This window comes from Camelus dromedarius, chromosome 13, assembly GCF_036321535.1.
Source record: "Camelus dromedarius isolate mCamDro1 chromosome 13, mCamDro1.pat, whole genome shotgun sequence".
In the NCBI taxonomy this organism is placed as follows: Eukaryota; Metazoa; Chordata; class Mammalia; order Artiodactyla; family Camelidae; genus Camelus; species Camelus dromedarius.
This window is the reverse complement of record NC_087448.1, coordinates 68,494,418-68,509,697: the sequence shown is the minus strand read 5'-3', so window position 1 is coordinate 68,509,697 and position 15,280 is coordinate 68,494,418. Positions and strand designations below refer to the sequence as shown.

The following is a 15,280-nucleotide window of genomic DNA, read 5'->3' as shown; positions in this document are numbered from 1 at the left end:
TCCTGGGCAGAAATGTTTTCCAAGGGAAAACCCTACATACCGCTCCCACTGACTGTTTCAGGTACACTCAGCTTACAAACCAAACGCTCCTGTGTAACTGCCATCATAATGTGCATTTCAGGTCACAACAGGCATCTTTCTTAAGATCGGCCTAATCGGAAGCTTTCCAGGAATGTGTGTGTGGACTTCTGTTTGCTTTCAAAATAAGTAAATACATAATTAGAAAGGAAAAAATCTTCTAAAACACTGCACTTACTGCCTAAATAGAGAAGCCGGATAAATAAGACCCCACGATGACAAATTCTACAAACTAAGAGAACGGTTCCCCTGGACAGATTCAGTGTGGGCTTCACTTCGTGTGATCCCCTTGCACATTTAAAATACAAATCCAAAATACTGAAATTAAAACCTTTCAAAATTTCCTACCGTGTGTAAAATGACCAGGATTTGTGCTTCACGTGATATAAGCTGTAACTCACTGCACAAGGAGACCCTGCTGTGTGTCCAGGCATTTGGGCTGCAGATGCATCCTGAGATGTTAAAAATAACAACAGAAATGGCCTCAAGAGACCTTGACATTCTTACGGGCAATATGACCGATGTATGGACTGGTGGTTTCTCAAGGCTGAGATCTCACAGCCAAGACACGGGAGCCAGGAACACCTCTAGACAACAAAGACGTGAACTGAGAGACTAAACTGAGAAAAACTCAGAAATTCTCACCTCTACTCGTTCTCCAGGAGAGACTTTCCCAACCTTGTGTGCAGACACAGGGAGGTAACAGCATCACTGACCATGACAGTCTCATGGGGACACTGGAAGACTCATGGATAAAAGACAAGGGGACTGACACCTGACATTTGGGGTTCTTAGAGATGACACCTTCCATCTCAGGATGCCTTTTAGAAAGAGAAGAAGTCAAGGACACTGAGGGATTAGAAATTATCTAATCAAGTCCTTCCTCCTACAGAGAACACATCTCTGGGCACCTAGCATGCTAGCCGTGAATCTGTATTAGAGACAAGACTTGCACCCAGGGCTCCTCACTCAGCTGCCCTGATCGTCACGTCACACAGGCTTGAAGCAACAGAAATATCTTTCACTTGCGTGGAATTCAACATATATTCTCGTTAGAAACAGGATGTGCAGAAGAGGCCCCTGGGCTAGCCCCGCACACCCAACCCCAGCGCAAGAAGCAGCAGTGCACTGAAGGTCACCTGCCAACTCAACTGCCTCCAACAGAGCCGCTGTGCCAACTTGACGTGCTAGGAACAGTGGAATCAGACTCCACTCCCCTGCCAGGACCTTCCAGCTCCAAATGACTGCTGGTCAGCATGAGGGGAAGCACTGGGCCCCCATGGGCGAGGAGTGGGGAGTCAGGAGCGGGGAGCATGGCGCTTCCCAGGGAACAGCCACAGGGGAAATGCCTGTACCTCAGAGCTGGCTTCCCAGCTGCCGTGTTTTGGTTTTTAAGGGGAATGTTACTTATTTATTTATTAATAAATTTTAATTGAAGTGTAGTTGATTTACAATGTTAGTTTCAGGTGTATAGCAAAGCAATTCAGTTATACATGTATATACATACATTTTTTTTTTCAGATTCTTTTCCATTATATGTTATTATAAGAAATCAGATATGGTTCCCTGTTGCTTTACAGTAGGTCCTTGTTGTTTATCTATTTTATATACAGTAATTATATATAGTAGTGTGTATTTGTTAATCCCAAGCTCCTAATTTATCCCTCCCCCTCCCCCTCCGCAGCCAACACGTTTATTTTCATCCCTCGGCCTCAGGGGAAGGACCAGTTACCGCTGCCCTATCCTCAGTCATCCCCGAGGGTCTGCACCAGTGTTTTTCTCCTCTCTGCCCTGCTGTTGCTGACCACCCAGTCTCCCGTTCGTATGTTGCCAGCATAAACTTCTGTCCTTGAAATGAACACTCGGCAGTCTTTCTACAGCTTTCCGAGGTTTTATGAGCTCCACCAATGATGAGGAAAGAGAGGAGAAACGGCTCTCTCTCTTGCTCCTTCAGCCCAGCCCCTCCTTCATTTCCTTCAAGTCCTGATGCAGTGCCTCCAGGCGCAGGAAGGCTTAAAATCCTGTGGCCAGATTCGCCCTGGTTAAACACGTTCGAGGGAGGATTTCTTGAGCATCCTCGCTGGATTGAAGTAAGATTCTGAAAAGCAGGGTGCGGAGGTTGGGGTGATGGGAACTTGGAGGAGACACGCATTTTGGGAAGCCACGGCGAGGGAGGAGGAGGCAGCCCTCTGGCCACTGAGCCCGCCCGGAGCGGTTGTTCCCGGCAGCTTATGCGCACCTGTGGGCACGCGCACAACAGAGCTTCTGACTGTGCTTTCCTCCTTTCACGTCTGTCCTGAACTGGAGCATCAGCTGCTCGAGGAAAAAGCCGGTGACCTGTCTTCTCATGCTCCGTTGGCCTGAGAAGGTCCTGGGTGTCTGACAGATGCTTGATGTAAGCCTGGGAATTTCCAAACCACTTCAAGGTCATGACCTTCTTCAGTAGCACAGAGGAATGAAGGGTATTTCTGTGCCAGAATCTGGGAAAGCCATAAACGGCCGCGAACAGCAGTTTTCCTCACTCTTCATACATTTGCGCTGACTTCCTGTCTCCTCATTTGAGGGCAGTGCCTCCAAAGTGAGGTTTTGATTCAAGAGTGTCACAGAAGCAGCCGTTGACCCGACCCGCCCGCCTCCCGGACCCAGGCCCGCTGGTCTGCACAACTGAGCAGGAGACAAAGGTCTGGCTGGACTAGGGAGGGCAGAGAGAGCTCTGCCCTTCAGGAACCTGCTCTAACTTTCAAGGCTGACTTTTCAAAGTCTGGGCCCTGGCATCAGTCCCCTCCCTAATTAAGGATTCATGGCTCTGGGAAGCAGGCATCCTCTTTTGGCTGGGATAACAATAGCTGTCCCACACAGGAACCCGCTTCTGAAGCCATCCATCGTGGAAGGCTGCAGGATCCCATCCAAAGAGCACATTGTGAAAGCTCCTGGTGTTCCTTGGAAAAGCTCCACCAAATATACTAGACACACATCCTTCAGGTTATTTCAGAATATAGTCCGGGGCCCCACGGTTGGAAGTAAATAGGATGGCCCTCAAAGGCACGACACAGGGAAGTGCAGTGAGGACACAGAGAACAACTCCCCAACCCAGGATGGCGGCGGGCGGCTTTCATGGGGCTGTAACAGAAACAGACTCCTAAGGATGGACGCAGTTTCCACTCAACTTGCCAAAAGGAGCCAAGAGGTGACCTATGAAAACTCTGAGCAAATGACAAGCTCTTCCATGCAAAAAAGTGAACAACCATGCCCCACCTTTTCTGGAAGCAGAATCTGAAGTCATGAAGGCAGAAAAGAAAGAGAAAAACAAAAGCACTTTGAGAATTTGATGGATGGTGAATACTGAAAGATTTATTGCAGAAGGCTCTGGAACCTGCCCTGGCCATCTTGAAACTGCACATGGATTCCTACCTTCACAAAGCAGTTTCTGTGTGGTCCAGCCAAGGGCAAGTCACTGTTCACAATGTTGCCAAAACACAGCTTCCAAACCCCGCTCACTGAATTGAGACACTGGGACAGAGTCTTGGATGAAGTAGAAAAGGCAGCTTTATTTCTTGGCCAGGCAAAGGAGGTCACAGTGGGCTAATGCCTCTGAGACTGTGAGCCTGCCAGGGAGAGAAGGCAGAGGGTTTTTTAGGCAAAGTCCAAGAGTTCAAGGGGCAGAGCTAGTTTCCATAGAGATTGCATGCAGGGTAACAAATTGTTGCAAAGTTGTTCTTATTTTTTCAGATGCAATGGTCCCCTTCCCTCCGCTGGGTATGAAGTTTACCTCCAGCTTGGGACTATCTTAATATTCTTGCTCCTAGAACAAAGGTTGCAATAGGAAGGCAGTTTGTGGAAAAGAGCTCTAGAGAAAAACTTGTGCAGGTCAGAGTCAGGTTGATTAAGTGCTTTTAGCCTTTCAAGCAGGCTGAGGCCTGAGACCTCCTGCTGTAGGCTGAGGGCTGCAGCTCAAACAACAGGATACAAGGAAACCACAAAGGGCAAAAACAACTGCAGACATGCGCAGTTAGGGCCAGTTATGAACAACAAGATGCACAAAACACCCAAGAGGAGGGCACTGGGGTCAAGAGGAGGGCACTGGGGGGCAAGAGCAGGGCACTGAGCATGATCCCTGCACACAGCACCACAAGGGGGCTGGGCGGACCACCCAAGCCTCCCTTTTCTCCGGCCTAACCCTGGTCAGCTAAAGCATGAGAAGAACCTTTTAAACCATATACAGTTAGGCAGTTACAAACATCATTACAGATACCAGATGGTCACTGATGACAATAGGGTCCTGCTCGGCTACAAGACCTGCAGCCTTCCTTCTGGCCCCTGTTATTCTATGACCATGGCATTTTAATAATTTGAGTCTCTGCAACACGTTCTAATTATAGCCTTGTTAGTTGTTCAGCACCTCAGAGAAAACATTCAAATTCTTTCAGCTACCTTCCACAGTCTGAAACATGGCACCGAACATGTCTTGTTAGAAACAGCATGGAAAGTGCCATTCAGATGGAAGGCCGCCCTCGCTTAGCTTCATGGCTTCCCCATCCTTTCAGTATTGTGATTTTATCTTTATTGGATTTATTACCATGCTGCACAGGCAGTGCATACACTCAAATCACTCCACGGCTCAAAAAAAAGCAGAGAGACAGGTGATACCTAGATGGAAATGGGGGTCGCTGCCTTCTCAAAACTCAACAAGTTTGGAAGCTGGCCCCACAGAGGTGAGAGTGAAAATAAAGCACAAAGCAAGCTAAATATAAAAGCATTCATCTCAGAATCTCTGTTTTCTTTTCATACATCCAGTGGAATATACTGATGTAAAAACAAAACTGCCACAACTCACCCAAACATTGATTTGAGCTCAGAGAGAAAATGAATGGGAACAATAAAGCAATCAAAATAGGTCTTGTCTTCAGATTATAGACCAAGTTCACTTTCCTTTTTCTCTATGATGAAATGAGTTCCCTCAAAATTCATATGTTGAAGTCCTAAACCCCAGGACTTCAGAATGTGACTATATTTGGAGATGAGGCCTTTAAAGAGGTGATTAAGGTAACATGAGGTCATATGGATGGGCCCTAATTCAATATGGCGGTGCCATAAGAAGAGCTTAGGACACAGACACACACAGGGAAGTGGGGCACAGCAGAAAGGCAGGCAGCCAGCCAGCCAAGGAGAGCTCTCAGAAGAAACCAACCCTGCTGACCTCCAACCTCCAGAGCTGTGAGACCACAGACGTCCGTGGCTGAAGCCTGCCAGTCCGCCGTACTTTGTCACAGCAGCCCTGGTGGACTAGGCACCTTCCCCTTGGGGTCTCCTCACCGCCAGTTTTGAACACTGGTTCCTTCTTTTTTCCACTTCCTTCCACTCCACTGAGCCCCTCACCATCTCTTCCTTCCTTCTGTCCTGTTCTTTCTTTACCTGTCTTTTATTTACTTATTTATTTATTTTTATACAGGGTTTGGGGGTTTTTTGTTTTTTGTTTTTTTTGTGGGAGGAGATAATTAGGTTTATTTTTTAATTTATTTAATGGAGAGGTACTGAGGATTGAACCCAGGACCTTGTGCATGCTAAGCATAGCGCTCTACCAACTGAGCTATACACACCCCCCCTTTACCTATCTTTTAAAAGGGGTTCCCTCACTTTCTTCTCAGACAGAGGTGAAGTCTGCGGAGGGTGAAAGGGAGAGAAGGCATTTTGCACCCAGACTCCCCAGTCTGCTGAGAAGCTCGGGCCCCCCGAGCTCACAGGTGTCTCTGCTTTGCCAGGGCATCAGGCGGAATCACTTCTGACTTCATCAGAAGGTGTGACGCTCCCTTTCTGGATGACCTTGACCAAGTCACCCAACTACTCTGAGCTTCTGCTGGCTCATAGATTTTTTAAAAAGGGATGGTGATGCAAATTCCTGCGAAGGGATTCAGAATGAGCCACCCCCAAAAGTGCCACTTTGGCATGTGGATTGTTCTGAGCTGAAGACATCTGGGCCCAAAAGACCCAGGAGGAGATTTTTTTACCTCCCCCTCAACTTCCTAAAGGAATTCAGACTGGGGCCTGGCTCAGAGAGACAGAACTTTATCCAAGTGACCTATCTGTATTGCACAGCAACACTGAATTACCAAATGTCCATCTTCTTATTGTCCTGCGACTGGCCCTCCCATTCCTCAGCTCAGGATGGCATGGAAGGCTCAGCTGCCCAACTGGCCCTTGGCTTTCACGTCTTTGGGGCTCCCCAGTGTAAATAACTGATGTCGTTTTTCTCCTGTTAATCTGTCTTATGTCAATATAATTATTAGGCCAGCTGAAGAACCCGGAAGGGTAGAGCATAAATTTTCTTCACCTACACTTGCACAGCTGTGTGTGGTTCAATTGAGATAATACACTGGGTTGGGAATTTGGGATTAACAGATACATGCTACAGTATATAAAATAGGTAACTAACCAAATAAGGATCTACTGTATAGCACAGGGAACTATATTCAGTATCTTATAGTCACCTATAATGGAATAGTATCTGAAAAAAGAAGAGGTAGATATGTATCAGTATAACTGAATCACTCTGCTGTGTACCTAAAACATTATAAATCAACTATACTTCAATTTAAAAAAAAGAAGAAAGATAATACACTCAAAAATACTTTATATACTGGTCACAATAGCTCAGTTTTTCTATCTACAAAATAAGTTCTACCTAGAATTTCACAGTATAGTATCATGAAAAATGAAAGTCAGCAAATAATTAGAATTCTGTAACTCTGAATATTATGTATTTTAGAGGATTATTTCTACTCTGTATTTCATTGGTCTGATAAAGTTTATTTTTGTTTCTCCTGACAGTTAATATTTATGAAGAGTGTTGTACTTGGTATTCAGAAGAGGATTCTAAAAACACAAAAGACCTGGTTCTAGCCTTCACGGGTCCTGCCATTCTTGCGGAAAAATGTGTTACAGCTTGGCGTTACAGCTCAGTTGTGACAGCATCCTGGATCCCGGTGATAGACCAAGCAACCAAGCAGCACTCGAACAGCCCACCAGAATTAACACTTCAAATTCTGGACCCCATCTGCAGGTTTACACATGCCATTTATAGGCTGTCAGTTTTACATTTTGCAACATCTATGCAAATAAAGTACAACAGAAGTTGACCAACCAGGAACAAGCTTTGTAGAAATAAACCAATCAGGAGTGAGCTTTGTGCAAAGGAAGTACTACAAATGGACCAATCAGAAGTTAGGGAAGTGGACCAATCAGAAGTGAGAGTAATGACCAATCAGAAGTGAGAGTAATAACCAATCAGAAGTGAGACTAATAACCAGCAGGAAGTGAGAGTAACAACCAATCAGAAGTGAAGGAAAGTGAGCTCAGGGAACCAATAGAATTCTAGGTGTAAGTTAGCCGCTTTAGAGACAAAAAAGTGAGATAGAGCCTCTGGGCCAGGGAACCCGGCGGTGCTAAGAGGAGAGCAGCAGCCCTGTCCAGGGGTCCTGCCAGTATTTTTATGGGGCTTCCCGCCTCACCATCTGTTCAGGAAAATAACATTTTAATTGTAAAAACACTTATAAAACTAGTTCAAAGTGGTTTCGAGGGCTGTAATATGGTATACACAGCCAAATCTCACTGCAGTCCAAGCCAGTACATACCTGAACTTTTTAGGACAGCTTTCCATGCAGCAGTTTCCAATTATCACCTACCTAAAGTCAGTGCCAGGAGACGCCAACAAATCTGATTTAAAATATTTAAAGCCTGGAAAGCTAGTAACAACCCAAATGCTAACTACATACTGTACTTTGCTTTAAAGGAAATCTAACTCTGTAACCATCTGTACAATAGAACCCTTTAATACACAAGGACTTCTAATATTCTTAAAACATAATTTGAAAAACCAAATCTTAATTTTCTCTTAAAGTTCTTGGGAACCCCTGGAAAAGCAATATTCCAGTAGGAAAACCATACATTCTTCAGAAATGCAGTTGATATTTGACTTTAGAAATATCTCAACCAAAAAGAAAACTGTATAGTTTTTTTTTCTTTGGTGGAAATTAACAAAATCCAAAATCTGGTAATTTGGTTAGTAGGACACAGGGTTCAGATGGTTTAATGCTTCAGCAGCTGCCTAATCTGAACTTATATCCTGACTTTACCACTTACTGACCGTAAATGGTGGGGCAAATTACTGTACTTCTCTGAGTGTCATCTTCCTCATATTTTAAATGGGTGCCTTTGCCTTGAAAGGGCAAGGATGATAACATGCGTGAAGCACAAAGCTCAGAGCAGTCAGTGCACCTCTTCCGACAGTTGCAGGGACCATCCTGAGTGGAATTTATCAACGAAAGTGAATCGTAGTGGATTCTGGTTACTTCCCAGTCTTTGCCTCTCCCTAACAGGTGAGTTTCTCTAATTCAGCTTTGCCTGTCCCTCTACCACTTTCCTCTTCTCTCAAGTCCAGCACTGGGCACAGCATGAAGCAGAGCCTCAATACATGTCTGATGAATGGACATATGTATATAACACAGATAATTCAAACACGGAGGCAGAAGAAGAAAGAAACTAGTAGACGGAATACATCTTAACTAGTAACAGATCGGTGTCTTTGGCAAACAACTTAAATCTGGAGAAATGGCTAAAAACGCCAAAGATACCTTTAGCTATAGAAGGATAAAAGAAAAAAAAGGGTTGGAGAAGTATTTCTAACTTTTTCACGTCTTTCATCAGACCACAATCCAAGTATTATCAAAAGCAGAGTATTAATGCATTGAGTAGGCGGTAGCCGAGAAGCCTGATTCCCTAACCCAAGGACAGCCGCTGCCTATGGGCTGGAGTTAACCACCAGGAGACGAGAGTCAAAGAAACACCAGACTTGTGGGCTGGGCCTTGGAGCTCCCCTGGACGCCGCCAGCTCCCCACTGGGCCCCTCCGTTACCCGGCAACCGGGGCACGCCCCGGCTCGGCCCCGCCCCCGCTGCCATGGCGACGGAGGGCAACGCGGCCCGCAGGCGGGTGCCCGAGCCTCGGGGGCGCAGCTCGGGGCTCGCGCTGCACCTGCTGCGGCCGCCGCCACTTCTTAAACCCGCAGCTCGCCAGCGCTCTCAAGCCGAGCCGCTCACCCTCGTCTCCTCTCACCCTTGCTTCAGAAAGTGTTCCACGGACACAGGAGTTCAGCCACTTGCTGCTTGGTGGTCCCCTCCCCCCAAAATGAAGAAGGGGTGACCACCGGCACACAACACTCGCTTACCTTTCTCAGCATTCCTCCACGTTAACAGGGGTCTCTGGAGGGGTCGACCATCCCGCGCCGAGCTCCAGCGGGAAGGAAGTCACCGAGAAGCGGATGGGGGGCTGGGCCCCGGCGGGCGCCGCCGCGAGGGCCCCTGCGCCCTCCTCATTAGCACGACAAAGGGCAGGACCTTCGGACCACTCGGTCCGCAGACGTTCAATCCGTCCGGCTGTTACTTTCCAGGCCACGGTTCAGACTGGCTCTGAACTGCTGCCTGGACGCCCCAGTTCCCTGGCGATGAACAAGTCCAGCGGCTCATCCGTCGCGGCGAGTGCGCCCCCGGGTCCCGGGGCTGCGCTATTGTTTGCGGGTCCCTGCAGGGCGTCGTGGGGGGTTGGGAGCGGCCGAGAGCCGTTTCAGGCCCGCAAAGGTTGAGTTTCTCGCCGGGCTTCCCTCTCCCGCTGCCTCCCAGCCCCTTGCTGTTGCATATTCATAAGAAGGCGGGTCCGCTTTCCATCTCTTGAATCCTCAGGGTTGAGGAAGCAGAGGCGTAAGTGGGGACGATTCGATTTGGAAGGAAACACCAGGAGGATGGGGTAGAGGGGTAACGTAAATACACAAACGTGGGGTCCCTGTTTCACAATTTCTCCCCCCACCTTCGGGCAGCAAGGGCGCGGGCGTGCTCACACACACACACAAACACACGCACGCACGCACTCACGCCCTTCCTCAATTCCTGAATTGAGCAAAGGAAACTTCAAGGAGGTCCTGACTAAACCCATGGGTCCTAATTATAGCATCAGACTAATTGGAGGACTTGGGCGGTGTGGCGCAGGGTTTTTAAGGATGATGTCACCTATATGCTCCTCATGCCAAGAAAGCAGTTAAAAATTATACATGCAGAACTCACTGATTGCATTGATTTTATTGAATTTCATCATAATTGATTGTGTGCTTTTAACGTGGTACAGCCCTCCACCATGTTCAAAAACCCAGATTTTCTAATTTATAAACAATTAAGTTGCTAATGGGAACCCATTTTCAGAAAATAAAAATAGTGACAGGAAAATGACAGGCCTAAGGAAGTTCAGATGCAGAGAGGGACAGTCTTATTGATAAGCATGAAAAGCCATGGCTGCAGAGCTGTTTCCCCCAGACATAACAAGTGGTCCTCCAGAACGGTTTCTCTTTCCTCCCTGAAATTTCCACTATGGGAGTCACCATGGAATTACATTCTGGAATCCAGACCTGGCCACCCCTTACAGTACAGGTGGTTACCTGAGAAGGTGACTTGAAGGGGTACAAAAAAGCTTCTGCTTAACCCTCCAGTCCCCAAACCACGTGCCGTGATGCTTTCACCATAGAACTTACCCCTCTGTGTTGAAGTCCTACAGAAAAGTCCCTGTGAAGATGTGAATTTGTTAGCTGAGGGAGGTGACCCATACTCATTATCCCTCACTAATTACAGGTGGTTGGACTTATGGACGGACGTTAGAAATCCACTCACTCTGCAGGTCCTCTCTGGTGCCTGTGTCCTAGTGGATGTGGGTGCTGGGGAGACAACTGACAATGCAACAACCCAGGGTGATGACCTGGGAGCCGACCTCCTAGTTCAAAACAGACTACAAGCAAACATAAAAAGCCAGGTAGTTATCATGGCTGTAAAGAAAAAGCCATGTAGAAAGGCGGGAGCTGGAAGCCCCGAGGGGCCGTGACTTCCTGGGTGAAACAACCTGAGATGAAGTCCAGGTGCTCTGATGGGGTTTAGGTCCATTCTGCCACTCTGTAGTCATCGGCTCTGTGGCCTCAGTTAATGGGTGCCCTTCTCAGTTTCTGCTTCCTCATCAAGCAAACAAACAAAAGACGAGGCTAGGTTTTCAGTGGTTTATAGTGGGCAGGGAAAGTTGTCATGATGACATGCACTTGGAGGTGCAGAGGGTCTGACAGTGTGGTCAGGTGGTCAGCGCATGGATGCTGTGGGCAGATCTCTGGGCAAGACCCTTCACCTCCGAGTCTGGTTCCCTGGTTGTAAATGTGGGTAATAATACTGTAACAGAGTAGGGCCCTATTGTCATTGGTCACCATATTTATAACTGCTTAGTTGTGTAACAGTTTAAATGGTTTTCTCATGCTTTTGCCGACCAAGGTTAGGACAGAGAGGAGGGAGGCGTGGGTGGGTCAAGGCGCTGTGTGCAGGGATCATGCTCAGCACCCTGCTTTGACACCAGTGCCCTCCTCTTGACCCCAGCCCCTCAGAAACAGCAGTCGGGTGTTTTGTGCATCTTGCTTATAGCCCGCCCAGCTCCGCATGTCTGCAGTTGTTTGGGACCCCTTGGGCTTTCCTTGTATCCTGTTTGAGCTGCAGGCCTCAGCCTGCTTAAAAGGTGAAGGCATTTAACAATCTGACTTTAAACTGCACAAGTTTCTCTCCAGAGTTCTCTTCTATGAACCGCCTTCCGGTGCAACCTCTGTTCCAGGTACAAGAACACTGAGAGTCCCAAAGCGGGGGTGAGCGTCACACCCAGCAGAGGGAAGGGGACGTCTGCAAAACCAAGAACAGCCTTGCAACAACTTGTTACCCTGTATGTGACCTCTAGGGAAAGCAGCTCTGCCCCCTGAACTCGGGAAGTTTTGCTGTAAATCCCTCTGCCTTCCCTGCCCTGCAGGCTCGCAGCTTCAGAGGCATTAGCCCCCTGTGACCTCCTTGCCTGGCCAAAAAATAAAGCTGCCTTTTCTACTTCATCCAAGACTCTGTCCTGGACTCTCAGTTTGGTACGCGGGGTACAGAGGCCGTGCTTTGGCAGCAGCCCCCACCTCAGGGGTTGCTGAGACTGTCCGGTGAGGGCACAGAAATACTGGGGCCCGCTATTATGATCATGCCTCCCCTTCCGGAGGGCAGCCCCACAGCGCGGCCTTTGAAAGGCGCGGCTGCTTGATCACGAGACCCAACCATGCTTTCTAATCTGGACCCTCGTCTGTGTTCCCTCGCTGCAGAGGGAAGTAGGATCAGAGGGGAAAGATGCCCCAGAGGCACCCGCTGGCCCTCCATGGGCATCACCCCGCCATGGCTATCACTAACCATTGCACAGACTCAAAAAAGGATCCGAGAGGTCGACTTCCTACAAACGACACACAGCACACTTCTCCCTGGTGCTCTAGTCCCTTCTGAATAGTGAATAAATGCACCACGAGACCTGTCCTAGTCTCACTGAGCGCTCTGCACCCCGTGTGTGCCGTCAGGATTGTGAACTGTCTCCTGAACAGTCCCAGGAATGACGCTGAAACCTGTTTGCATGTCTTTTCTCAGGGCCTGCTTTGAGAGCGTGCTCTGAGAAACAGTTCTGGCACTGTCAACGAATTGCCTGCGCAAGCAGGGGGGCCGTGCTTCTGGACTTAAGACTGACACAGAGGAGGAGGGGGAAGCTGAAGTGGCTGAAGAGAGAGGGGAGGGAGCCCAGCCATGGTGCATTGGCCACCCTGCAACATGGCCCCAAGGAGAGGAACTCTGGGACCCAGGAAAGACAGCCAGTCACTCAGTCACACGTGAAGGTGCCAACTGGACCTCAGGCAAGTAGCCAGACACTAATGAGGCCCCTCACCAGCATGTGCTAAACGCAGGAAACTGTCCCCCACTTATCTAGTGGTCCGGATCTTGTGGACACACTGCCTTGTTAGACACCGCCATCCAGGAGATCTGGCTCAATTACCACGCTTATAAATTCTTTTCTCAGCTTCTGTAATCATCTATGGCTAATTAATTTGGATAAAAATTTCTTCCGCGCTTGAAATAGTCAGAAATGCATTGTATTCCCTTCCCGGATTCCCAAGTTAATACATGAGCCATGTGAGGCAAATTATGGGAGAGGATCTTTATCTAAGCCACATGCAGACAGAAATGCACACTCTAGAATCTCTCCAAATCTCATATCAGTCCCATAAATTGCTCTAGTGCATTACAGGGACTTGAATTAAATGAAAGGAAATCAAGAGGGGTAAGAAAGACTCATGTATGTCCAGTGTTCTCAATCATTCTAAGCATCAAACAAGTACGTTCCCCTGGGATCCTAATTAAAGTCACTTTTTTATCATTTTCACTGTGTGTCCCAGAGAAACAGGCACATAAGTGAAACTGACAAGATCTGACAGCATCATTAGCCACCAGCGCCACACCTGAGCAGGTAGCGCAGCCCCGCTGTGGTACGCGGTACGTTGCCGCATACGAGAACCTCCCGCTCTCAACCTGCCAGGTGGACGCGGCGGGGAGAGAAGGGAGCTTGCAACGGAGCTGTCTTAGGAAATTCACTCCACTGTAAGCCCTTAAGTGCTGTTGGTCAGATTTCCCCAAAGCATTCACTGTGCACACTACCGTGTTACTACTGAAAAAGGAAGAACAAATTTTCACTCTCCACTTTTACTTCTGTTCACTGGTTCCTTCAGCAACTGTTTCTCGAGTGTGAGGCAAGATGCCAGGCTCCTGGGGAGCTTTTTCCAAAAAGCAATTGTCCACACGGACTTTAAAAATACAATGAGAAGAGTGCATCTATACGTCAATCTAATTACTGTGAATTAAATCATTTCAATGTGGCTTTAAGGGACAATTTGCTTCACAGAAAACTGTGACTGTGGATGTAAACTCACTGTGGTGATCACTTTGCAACAGGTCCCTAGACTGAATCATGACGTTGTTCACCTGACACGAATACAGTGCTACGTGTCAATTCTCTCTATAAAAAGGGCAATTTCTGACCAAAAGAAGACATGATTTGAAGAATTCTGACACATTCTCTTCTAAAGCCAAGAATCCAAGTGTCATATGAGTAACAGCCTTTCCTTGATTTGTAAACTGGAGTTTTGGTGTAAAACATGTTTATAAGGCTGCGAGGTGGCTGACAGTGGCCAATGTCTTCCTGAAAGAGCCCTGGGTGGCACGGGGTGGGAAGGCGTTAGAGACGTGAGGGGCTGGGACCAGAGCACAGGAAGGGAGAGGGGAGCAGGCCAGGGTGGCGGTGGGGACCCAAAATGGGGGAGAGGTGACAGCACCAGTTCCAAAGGGGCCTGTAATCCAAGGCAGAGTGGTTCCGATTAATCTGATTCAGGGACCACTGTCCCCCAGAAGGGGCTGGTGGTTTGGGCAGCAGTCTTAGGTAAGGACTCCTGTAAAGAGCAGGACCCTCTGGGGTTTCCTGGGACAGACCCTCCCCATGTCCTCCGCTGCAGCTCCTCTCTGAAGGACCCAGATCATAGCATCTCATGTCTATTTCCTGAGTTTTTCAGATGCTAAAAACCACCACCAAAGGGAAGAAATTAAGTACCTGATGATAGAGAACATGTGGCCCCCAGACCTTCTGGCACCTGGGGCTTGATGGTGTTGACGCCCTGTTCCCTCCACGTCAGCCAATCAGAGAATTGTGCACAAGCTGATCGCGTACCTGCGACCTCCTCCCTCACCTGGCCTTTAAATAGGCTTCGCTGAAACCCTTCAGGGAGTTTGGGGTTTTCTTGGGCACGAGCCACCTCGTCCTCCTTGCTCGGTTCTGCAATAAACCTTTCTCTGCTCCAGACTCCAACGTTTCAGTTTGGCCTCATGGTGCATTGAGCAGATGAACTTGCTTAGGTAACACTCCCATCTTGGCAGCTGGGGAGGCTGAACTCAGTTACATAAGCACAGGTGTTGATGGTCCAGGAATTGGTGCCACGGGACTCAGCTCAGGGAGGGCAGGGGAGAGTCAGGCAGTTCCAAGGACCATGGGGGGACAGGTCCATGCTCCAGAGGACACATGTGGAGCGCATGCCCCAGCTGTCAAGGGTTGCTTCACATGACACCCGATCCACCCCAATTCTGCCAGTTCTTCAAGTATCCCAGAGGCAGAGGGCCCCGAGGAAACACGCAGGGAAGGCACGGCCCCTGAGAGCAGCTCCCCACCAGCACCACCATATGACACAGCATCCTTTCCAGAGGAGAGGTGGGAGCAGCCTCCAGTTGACACAGGCTATTTGCTCTCA

The 15,280-nt window shown here is 48.3% G+C and overlaps 1 protein-coding gene across 3 annotated transcripts in view; it reads right to left on the bottom strand.

The window, feature by feature from the left end:
* Positions 1-15,280, bottom strand: part of SPATA13 (spermatogenesis associated 13) — a 225,457-nt gene that overhangs the window by 173,905 nt on the left and 36,272 nt on the right. Inside the window, exon 1 of one of the 3 annotated variants that reach the window (XM_064493262.1) lies at positions 9,299-9,458. The exons of the other annotated variants lie outside the window; for them this stretch is intronic. The gene's annotated coding sequence lies outside the window, so the exon portion shown is untranslated. Of the gene's footprint in view, positions 1-9,298; positions 9,459-15,280 lie in introns of those variants that run through there. 3 annotated transcript variants of the gene reach the window in all.